This window comes from Arachis ipaensis, chromosome B5 (assembly GCF_059453495.1).
Source record: "Arachis ipaensis isolate K30076 ecotype BB chromosome B5, ASM5945349v1, whole genome shotgun sequence".
NCBI lineage: Eukaryota > Viridiplantae > Streptophyta > Magnoliopsida > Fabales > Fabaceae > Arachis > Arachis ipaensis.
Genome location: NC_142440.1, coordinates 101,354,038 through 101,365,418, shown reverse-complemented (window position 1 = coordinate 101,365,418; position 11,381 = coordinate 101,354,038). Strand labels below are relative to the sequence as shown.

At 40.1% G+C, this 11,381-nt stretch overlaps 1 non-coding gene across 1 annotated transcript; it reads left to right on the top strand.

The window, feature by feature from the left end:
- Nucleotides 1-7,455: 7,455 nt before the first annotated feature.
- LOC148565173 (small nucleolar RNA R71) lies at nt 7,456-7,559 on the top strand. Its single transcript, XR_015885347.1, has one exon. It is a non-coding gene; the product is annotated as a small nucleolar RNA R71 (small nucleolar RNA).
- Nucleotides 7,560-11,381: the final 3,822 nt, after the last annotated feature.

Here is an 11,381-nt window from a genome sequence, read left to right as displayed (position 1 = left end):
TTTCCAAGAGTGGCGTTTAAGTTGCAGTTTAAGCTTAAACTGTAGCTTAAACGCCAGACACTTCCAGTGATGCCTTTTGTGGAAGCACGTTTAAGCTTCAGTTTAAGGTTAAACTGAAGCTTAAACGTGGAAATGGAAGAAGGCAGCCCTGGAGGGTAACTTAGTCGAACACGTTTAAGCTTCAGTTTAAGGTTAAACTGAAGCTTAAACGTGGAGATAGAAAAGGCAGCCCTGGAGGTCGAACACGTTTAAGCTCCAGTTTAAGGTTAAACTGGAGCTTAAACGTGGAAATGGAAGAAGGCATCCTGGAGGTCGAACACGTTTAAGCTCCAGTTTAAGGTTAAACTGGAGCTTAAACGTGGAAGCTGAGAAAGGTAGCCCTGGAGGTGTCGAACACGTTTAAGCTCCAGTTTAAGGTTAAACTGGAGCTTAAACGTGGAAATGGAGAAAGCAACCCTGGAGGAGAAAACTTGGTCGAACACGTTTAAGCTCCAGTTTAAGGTCAAACTGGAGCTTAAACGTGGAAATGGCTCCCTGGTGCACTTCCCATTTCTGGCGTTTAACCTCCAGTTTAAGGTTAAACTGGAGGTTAAACGTGGAAATGCTTCCTGATTGGCATTCTCATTCTGGCGTTTAACCTCCAGTTTAAGGTTAAACTGGAGGTTAAACGTGGAATGCTTCTTTGGTGAGACTTTCATTCTGGCGTTTAACCTCCAGTTTAAGGTTAAACTGGAGGTTAAACTTCAGTTTCAGCATTTCTTAGCCTTCATGATTCTGGCATTTAAGCTCCAGTTTAGGCTTAAACTAGAACTTAAACTCCACATGTGATATTCAAGCTTCCTTTATTGACTTTGTTGCTTCCTTGCCTAGCCTCTTCTTCCCTGAAATCATCCAAACAATTGCATCAAAGTCTTGCAAAATTTCATGAGAAATCTTCCATTCATAGCATTCAAGTAATATAACTAAAAACTCATGGAATTTGCATCAAAATCATACTGTTTGGATGGTTCATTGCTTTGTTCTTCTTTTAACCATTCTTGGTTACTTTAAGCTCAAGAAAATGCATAAAACATCTAAAACTATCAAAAAATGCTAGTGAAACTAGCCTAAGATGCCTTGGCATCACAACACCAAACTTAATACTTGCTTGTCCCTAAGCAAGTCCTGAGTTATTTGAGAAGAAAGTATGAAACAGAAAGCAATTACATTGGCTATATTAGCAAGCATTTGAAGTTCATCAGAAGGGTTTTATGCAGAAAGTTGCAGCATCACTTTTCCATACTTATCAAGTAAGATCATCACTTTTTCATTGCATCCATCAAACACTGCTATGGCCTCTTGTTATTCTTATGTCCTTGGCACTTTTCTCTTCTTTGTTTTTCTTTTCTTTTTCTTAGAGCTCCTTTGCTCCTTGTTTGCTTGGTGTCATGTGTTGCACAAGCCTTTGGCATTTTCTTTTTCTTATCAGTGCACTACACATATCCACTTCAGGCATTTTAGTTCACATTTCTTCTTGAGACATTGGTGCCCAGCACCTCTTTGTGTGACTAAATGTTTTGTATTTAGGTTGCTCTTGATAATGGACTTTTGGTTGATAATCCCGGGTTAGTTAACCCAAGTTACCAAGTGTTGAAACACTCCTCAGAACCTATTCATCCAAGCATATCCTTAATACATGAACACCACAGGCATTTGTCTCAGAAGTTCAAACCATTGGTGCCTAGCTTATTTTCTCAAAATTTTTTTCTTTTTGGTTGCCCTTTTTCAGTGGCTTTTTCTTCTTCTTTTTCTTTCTTTTTCATGGCCAAAGACATTTATTCATCAAGATCCATAGACAGTTTTCAATTTCTACATAAAAAATGATAATTCTACACTCTATTTCCAGTGATCTGACTGAACAATCAAGCATGCATACCACCACTTAATTCTACTTGATTTGTCACTAATTTAGCCAAGTTACTTTTGTTCAAACTTTTCTTTTATTTTTGGAAACAGAACAAGCATGGCAAGCACTTGTTTAAGAAGGTGAAGTTATATCCAAACATCTAGGCATTCACTTTATTCAAAGCAATAACAGACACTCATATACTAAAAACTTCACATTCCAGAAAGATTCAACATTTACAGTTTAAACCAGAACAAGCATGCTTTTGTTTGCCCTTTTTAAAGAATTATCAAGGAACAATACCACCTTGTGAAATTCCTTGTTTTCTCTTTGTTGCCAGGAAACACTTTGATTTCTCCTTCTTCTCCTAATTGTTGCTTCATGTTTTAAGATCCTTGTTTCCTTTCCTACAAAGAGTGATGAAGTTGCTTGCTTCTCAAGCACTTGATTGGTTAGCTCAACTATGTGTGGGTAAGTATCTGAGTCTTAAGTTGGTGTGTGAACACCAAACTTAGTCTCCCAATTACTTCTCTGTTCTTTGAATCCTTGAGTTCTCTTTGGAATGAAGTTGCTGCTAAGGGTTTTAAGCATTTCTGTGACTGCTTAGAATGGTTGTTCCTTTCATATAATTCAAAGGTTGTTGTGTTCAGTTGATCTTTATGGTGGAACACCAAACTTAGAGTCACACATTCCCCTTTGAATTATTGATCCACGAATTCATTGTTTGGTGTGAAACACCAAACTTAATTCTTTGCAATGCACAGAAACTACTTCACCCTTTTTTTTATTGAAACAAATAAAAGAAACAGCAAAAGGGTATTACCTCAGGTTGGGTTGCCTCCCAACAAGCGCTTCTTTAACGTCATTAGCTTGACGGTCAGCTTCCTCAGTTGAGGTGATATTTAACCTTGTCCTTCTCCTCCACATCTCCCAAGTAATGTTTGAGTCTTTGACCGTTCACAATGAAGGTTCGTTGTGACTTTTCTTCCATGATTTCTACTTGTCCATATTTGGAGACCTTGGTGACAAGGAATGGTCCAGACCACCTTGATTTTAGCTTCCCTGGAAATAGCTTCAGCCTAGAATTGTAGAGCAATACTTTTTGTCCTTCTTCAAATTTCCTTGGGGCTATGTTGCTGTCATGCTTCTTCTTTGCTCTTTCTTTGTAAATTTTGGCATTCTCATAAGCTTCAGCTCTGAACTCTTCCAACTCTTGAATTTGCAACATCCTTCTTTCTCCAGCAGCTTTGCTGTCCAAGTTCAAAAGTTTCAAGGCCCAGTATGCCTTGTGCTCCAACTCCAGTGGCAAATGGCAAGCTTTTCCGTATACTAGTTGGTAAGGAGACATTCCAATTGGTGTTTTGAAAGCTGTCCTATATGCCCAAAGAGCATCATCTAGCTTAATCGACCAGTCCTTCCTTGAAGTTCCCACAGTCTTTTCCAGGATCCTTTTGAGTTCTCTGTTAGATATTTCGGCTTGCCCACTTGTTTGTGGATGGTATGGTGTGGCTACCTTGTGTTTGACTCCATATTTTAGAAGCAATGCCTCTAATAGTTTGTTGCAGAAGTGGCTTCCTCCATCACTGATGATTGCTCTTGGAACCCCAAAACGGCAAAAAATGTGTTTTCTGAGGAAGTTCATAACTACCTTATTATCATTGGTTGGAGTTGCTATTGCTTCAACCCATTTGGAGACATAGTCTACTGCCACAAGAATGTAATTATTTGAGTATGAGGAGGGAAAGGGTCCCATGAAATCTATCCCCCATACATCAAACAATTCAAGTTCCAGAATGAATTGTTGTGGCATTTCATTTCTTCTTGGCAGGTTCCCCGCTTTCTGGCATTCATGGCAGTGCTTCACTAGTTCCTTTGCATCTTTGAAGATAGTGGGCCAATAAAAACCACACTGCAACACCTTAGCTGCTGTTCTTTCTCCTGCAAAATGTCCTCCATAAGTGGAGCCATGGCAGTCCCATAAGACTTCCCTTCCTTCTTCCTCTGATATGCATCTTCTGAGTATGCCATCGGAACATTTTTTGAACAAGTATGGTTCGTCCCAGATGAAGTATTTGGCATCATTTACCAATTTCTTCCTTTGATGCTTGTTAAATTCCAACGGCCAACTCCCAGTGGCCTTGAAGTTTGCTATGTCTGCAAACCAGGGTGCTTTGTGAATTACCATGAGTTGTTCATCAGGAAAGCACTCATTTATATGTGTGCTTTGTGCGCTTCCTTCTTCACATGGTATCCTTGATAAATGGTCTGCCACCTTGTTCTCTACACCCTTCTTGTCTTTGATTTCAATGTCAAATTCCTGCAACAAAAGAACCCATCTAATAAGTCTTGGTTTGGATTCTTGTTTAGCAAGTAAGTATTTTAAAGCTGAATGATCAGTGAAGACAATGACTTTAGATCCAATGAGATAGGATCTAAATTTGTCAAATGCAAAGACTATTGCCAAGAGTTCTTTTTCAGTGGTTGTGTAATTCCTTTGGTTAGCATTCAAGACTTTACTGGCATAATAAATCACATGTACCAAATTGTCTTTCCTTTGTCCTAACACTGCCCCAATAGCAAGGTCTGATGCATCACACATCAGTTCAAAAGGTAAGTTCCAATCCGGTGGGGCAATGATAGGTGCAGAGGAAAGTTTTTGCTTCAAAAGTTCATAGGCTAGCATGCAATTTTTATCAAATACAAAGGGTGTATCAGAGACAAGCAAGTTACTCAAAGGTTTGGCTATTTTAGAAAAGTCTCTAATAAACCTTCTGTAAAACCCAGCGTGTCCCAAAAAACTCCTAACTGCCTTGACATTACTTGGTGGAGGTTGTTTTTCAATGATTTCCACCTTAGCTCTGTCCACCTCCATGCCTCTATTAGAGATTTTGTGGCCAAGGACTATTCCTTCTGTGACCATGAAATGACATTTTTCCCAGTTTAATACTAGGTTAGTCTCTCGACACCTCTTAAGCACCAAGGCAAGGTGGTGTAGGCAGCTGGGAAAAGAATCTCCAAACACAGAAAAATCGTCCATGAAGACCTCAATAAATTTTTCAATCATGTCCGAAAAGATGGACAGCATGCATCTTTGGAAAGTGGCAGGTGCATTGCACAATCCAAAGGGCATGCGTCTATAAGCAAAAACTCCATATGGACAAACAAATGATGTTTTCTCTTGATCTCTAGGATCAACTACTATTTGGTTGTAGCCTGAATATCCATCCAAAAAGCAATAGTAAGCATGTCCGGCAAGCCTTTCAAGCATCTGATCCATGAATGGGAGTGGGAATTGATCCTTTCTGGTGGCTTCATTGAGCTTCCTGTAGTCTATGCACATCCTCCACCCAGTGACGGTTCTTGTGGGTATGAGTTCGTTCTTCTCATTTGGCACCACAGTTATGCCACCTTTCTTGGGAACTACATGGATGGGACTAACCCATGGGCTATCAAAAATGGGGTAGATTACCCCTGCCTGCCATAACTTCATGACTTCCTTTTGTACCACTTCTTTCATGACGGGATTCAATCTTCTCTGAGCTTGAATGGAGGGTCTAGCATCCTCTTCTAACAAGATTTTATGCATGCATATGGATGAACTTATCCCCTTCAAATCAGCTAGGGTCCATCCAATGGCATCTTGATGAGTTTGTAGCACCTTGATCAATTCTTCTTCCTGTTCTTGGCTCAGGGCAGAGCTAATGATAACAGGGTGACTCTCATCACTACCCAATTATGCATACTTGAGATTAGGGGGCAATGCTTTGAGCTCAGGTTTTGGTGCTTCCTTCTCTTCTTTCACTCTCTCTGGCATGCTTGGCATGGTTGTTTCAGCAGCCTTGATGTCACTAACTTCAATATCCTTGGTGAACTCCTCCTCTGCCACTTCCTTTATTGTTTCCTCAAAAGTTTCTTGTACTGCAATGTCCACTACATCAACCCTCATGCATTCCCTTAGTGATTCTGATGGATAGCTCATTGCCTTGAATACGTTAAACACCAATTTCTCATCATGTAGTCTAAGAGTGAGTTCACCCTTTTGTACATCTATGATGGCTCCAGCAGTAGCTAGGAAGGGTCTTCCCAGAATTATTGAAGCTTTGGCTTCTTCCTCCATATCTAACACCACAAAATCAGCAGGAAATATAAAATCTCCCACTTTCACCAACAAATCCTCAACTATCCCATGAGGGAATTTAAAAGTTCGATCTGCCAATTGGAGGGCCATTCTTGTTGGTTTAGCTTCCTCAATCTTCATTCTTCTCATCATTGTTAGAGACATCAAATTGATACTGGCCCCTAAGTCACACAAGGCCTTCTCCACCATGACTTCTCCTATGATGTAGGGGATTTGGAAACTGCCTGGATCCTTCAATTTCTGAGGCAATTTGTGCTGGATGATGGCACTGCATTCTTCAGTTAACAACACAGTTTCCTCGTTTCTCCAGCTTCTTTTCTTGGTCATTAATTCCTTTAAGAATTTTGCATAGAGTGGCATTTGCTCTATTGCCTCAGCAAACGGAATGTTGATTTGAAGCTTCTTGAAAATCTCCAAGAACCTGGAGAATTGGCCATCCTTTTCACTTTTCATCAAACGTTGAGGATATGGTGCTTTAGGTGTATAAGGCTTCAGGACCTCTTTTTCTTTTTCTTTTGTTGCAGACGATGTAAAAGATTGTCCTTGTTCCTTATCTCTCACATTTTCCTTTGCTTCATCCTCTGTGGTTTCCTTTGAGATCTCCTTTAGATTCTTTCCGCTTCTGAGGGTTATGGCCTTACATTCCTCCCTTGCAATAGCCTTGGCAGCATGAGAAACGCTTGTCCCAGGGGTTTGCTTAGACAAATACGCAATTTGATTTTCTAGCTTCTGGATGGCAGCTCCTTGGTTTTGCAGGTTAGAATTTACTTCTTCCTTAAAAGCTTTCAATTCGGTTATGTCTTGACTCATGGTTGCAAGCATTCCTTCTATCCTGTTTAATTGATCTTGAAATTGTTGGTTCGGATTAGGTTGAGCAGGTTGATTATTTTGGCTATGATATGGTGGTTGAGAGTAAGTGTTTTGTGTGGCTTGGTATGATCTTTGGTTGGAGTTTTGGTATGTGGACTTGTTATGTTGGTTTTGCTGGTTTCCCCACCCAAAGTTTGGGTGGTTTTTCCAGCCTGGGTTGTAAGTGTTGGAATGTGGATCATATGGTTGCCTTTGTTGATTTCCTACATAATTGGCCTCTTCCCAATCACCTCCTTCAGTGCTTTCTTCCTCTTGCTCTTGTGTGTGTATTGCAGCCACTTATTTTGTTTCTAATTTCCTGGTGAGCTCTGCTAGTTGCTTGGCAAACACCTTGTTTTGGGCTAGAATTGTATCAACATGGTTCAGCTCCATGACTCCCTTAGTGTTGTGTCTCTCTGATGCATAGTAGTACTCGTTCTCAGCCACTGTCTCAATCACTTCAATGGCTTCTTCCACAGTCTTTTTCCTGTTCAATGAACCTCCTGATGAATGGTCTACAGCCTTCCTTGATTCATAAGACAGTCCATCATAGAAAATATGCAATTGCACCCAGTCATGGAACATGTCTGGTGGGCATTTCCTTGTCAAATCCTTGAATCTCTCCCATGCCTCGTAGAGAGTTTCACCATCTTGTTGTCTAAACGTCTGAACCTCAGATCGAAGCCTATTGACCTTTTGTGGGGGGTAGAAACGTGCCAGAAACTTGCTTTCCACCTCATCCCAGGTTGTTAGGCTCCCCCTTGGGAATGATTCCAGCCACTTAGCTGCCTTGTCCCTAAGTGAAAATGGGAACAAAAGCAGTTTATATGCATCTTCCTGGACTCCATTGGACTTCACAGTGTCACAAATTCTCAGAAATTTTGTGAGATGTTGGTTTGGGTCTTCATTAGCACTTCCACCAAATGAACAATGATTCTCCACAAGTGATATTAGCTGTGGTTTGAGCTCAAAATTGTTGGCCTGAATGGGTGGTTTCTGGATGCTGCTACCACAATTCCCAGAGGTTGGGTTTATGTATGAACTAAGAACCCTCCTCTCAGGAATGGCATTGTTTCCATCAGCTCTCTCATGGTTGTGAACTTCTCTATCCATGTTGAGATCTAAAGCTTCCTCAAAATTGTCCTCAGATTCTCCTTCAGATTCCTCTTCTCCCAGTACTCTCTTCCCTCTTGCTTCCCTTCTCAGTCTATGAAGGGTCCTCTCTGGTTCGGTATATGGAGGAGTTGATGTCTCTCCTCTCCTACCTGTCATACAAGAACACAGCACAGGCAACAAACAAGTGAAATACTCTTGGTTAATGGAAGAGTATGGTTAGAGCAGTTGAGGAATTAATTCAAACAGTTAGTGAGTCAGTGAGTTAGTTGCTTGAATTTAAAGGCATAAAGAAAGAAAGCATGTAACAGAGTGCAGAAATTAAAATTCAACAAGTAATGTGTACTGAATTAATCAAAACAAAAAAAAATGCTCAATCTAGTTAACTTCCAATTTGAGAATTGTCAATCGAAAACCAATCTCCGGCAACGGCGCCATAAACTTGATGCGCATAAACTTGTTATGCTACGATTTAGGAAATTGCACGATCGGCAAAATTCCTTCCGGCAAGTGCACCGGTTATCGTCAAGTAAAAAACTCACAATAGAGTGAGGTCGAATCCCACAAGGATTGGTTGAGTGAGCAATTCGGATTAGAAGTATGTTCTAGTTGAGCGGAATCAAGATTTAGATGAGAATTGCGGAATGTAAAATAGCATGAATTAAAGAGCGAGAAGCTAAATTGCTGAAATTAAAAGGGATGGGGGTGATTGCATGAATTTAATTGCAGAATGTAAAGAGAAAGTGGTAAATCAGAAATGGGGAGTTCATTGGGTGTTAGGAGATATTGAGATCTCCGAATCAAAACAACTTTTATCCCTTCCTCAACCAATGCATTCATTGAATTTGCTTGGCAATCTTATATGATTGGATCCCAATCCCTTGGCTCACCAATTCTCTCTAAAAACGAACAAATTCCCAATCCCTTGGTTTAAATGTTCATAAGAAGAGATGATGCTCGATCACTGATTATACCACACAGTTTCATGAACCACAATTTGGTAGGATTACATGTCACAATATCCATCCAAACCCCAATCCAATTCACTGTGAGAAAGCTTCTCTAGCATGAATCCTCCATTCCTTTCCCAAGGTTCCGAAGGATTCCAATTATGGGTAGTTTCTTTCCCAAGACAACTACCCAATGGAATTAGATCGAGAAGCTTTCTAACAAAATTCAAGAGAAAAGGTTGAAGAAGAAGATAAACTATTATTGATTCATTGAATTACAATAGAGCTCCCTAACCCAATGAAAAGGGGTTTAGTGAGTCATAGCTCTGAATTCAATTACACAACTCCTGAAAACTAGCCAAATGAAAAAGTAAAAGTCCTCCCTAACTTAAATTCTATCCTATTTATACACTTTCTATATTGAGCTTCTGTTGTGTTTCTTGGGCTTTGAGGCCTCTCCCTGCTTTCCTTTTGCCTTGGGTTTATGATCCATAATCTTGATGAGGCTGTTGATCCAAAATCTGTAACATTCATTGAGCCAACTTAGTGATAATCAAATAATGACACATGACTCAATAAATTGAAATTTCAGACTCATCAATCCTTCAGGCCCAATCCCATAAACCATGATATTCAATTGGGTTTCATACCAGAGTAAGTTTAAGTTAATGTTTGTGCTCAAATACTAACTTAAACCGCAATATTGTTGGCCCAGAAACCTTTTCCAAGAGTGGCGTTTAAGTTGCAGTTTAAGCTTAAACTGTAGCTTAAACGCCAGACACTTCCAGTGATGCCTTTTGTGGAAGCACGTTTAAGCTTCAGTTTAAGGTTAAACTGAAGCTTAAACGTGGAAATGGAAGAAGGCAGCCCTGGAGGGTAACTTAGTCGAACACGTTTAAGCTTCAGTTTAAGGTTAAACTGAAGCTTAAACGTGGAGATAGAAAAGGCAGCCCTGGAGGTCGAACACGTTTAAGCTCCAGTTTAAGGTTAAACTGGAGCTTAAACGTGGAAATGGAAGAAGGCATCCTGGAGGTCGAACACGTTTAAGCTCCAGTTTAAGGTTAAACTGGAGCTTAAACGTGGAAGCTGAGAAAGGTAGCCCTGGAGGTGTCGAACACGTTTAAGCTCCAGTTTAAGGTTAAACTGGAGCTTAAACGTGGAAATGGAGAAAGCAACCCTGGAGGAGAAAACTTGGTCGAACACGTTTAAGCTCCAGTTTAAGGTCAAACTGGAGCTTAAACGTGGAAATGGCTCCCTGGTGCACTTCCCATTTCTGGCGTTTAACCTCCAGTTTAAGGTTAAACTGGAGGTTAAACGTGGAATGCTTCTTTGGTGAGACTTTCATTCTGGCGTTTAACCTCCAGTTTAAGGTTAAACTGGAGGTTAAACTTCAGTTTCAGCATTTCTTAGCCTTCATGATTCTGGCGTTTAAGCTCCAGTTTAGGCTTAAACTAGAACTTAAACTCCACATGTGATATTCAAGCTTCCTTTATTGACTTTGTTGCTTCCTTGCCTAGCCTCTTCTTCCCTGAAATCATCCAAACAATTGCATCAAAGTCTTGCAAAATTTCATGAGAAATCTTCCATTCATAGCATTCAAGTAATATAACTAAAAACTCATGGAATTTGCATCAAAATCATACTGTTTGAATGGTTCATTGCTTTGTTCTTCTTTTAACCATTCTTGGTTACTTTAAGCTCAAGAAAATGCATAAAACATCTAAAACTATCAAAAAATGCTAGTGAAACTAGCCTAAGATGCCTTGGCATCAAGTAACTACTTTTTAAAATTTTTGTTTCTAGTTACTAATTGCTATTCATGAGTGCAAACCAACTAACCAACTAAATGTCCATGTATGCAATATTGGTGACACCAAACTTAGTTTGTGGCACTGTGGTGTAAGAAGATTTGTTCAAGGTGCTAAGAGTGACATGCTATGAGTTGCATTCATGTTTTCTTAGTGTGCCTTGAACACCAAACTTGTTCTTCACTATTTGTTACATTCAAGGATATGTCAAAGTTGATTTGAATTTTATGAACCTTGTTTTATTAACTACTTCAAAAGCATGTAAAACCTGGGTTGCCTCCCATGAAGCACTTCTTTAGCGTCACTAGCTTGACGTTCTGCCTTTTGTCAGGGTGGTTGGTAGTGCTTTAGATCTTCTCCTCTTGCAGTAAACCTATATCCATTGGCTTCATCAAGGATCTCTACATGTTCTAGGGAGAGAACTTTGTTGATGGTGAAAATCTTGGGTAGCTGAGATGGGATGGTGGGGAGATGAGGTGGGATATTTGGGAAGTAAGCTGAGATCACTTTATCCCCATGGAGAGAAATCTTCTGTAGAGATCTTCTTGTTCAGAGATCCCCCGGATGAGTGGTCTACTGCCTTCTTTGATCCATACGAAAGGCCTTCATAGAAAATGTGCAACTGCACCCATTCATTG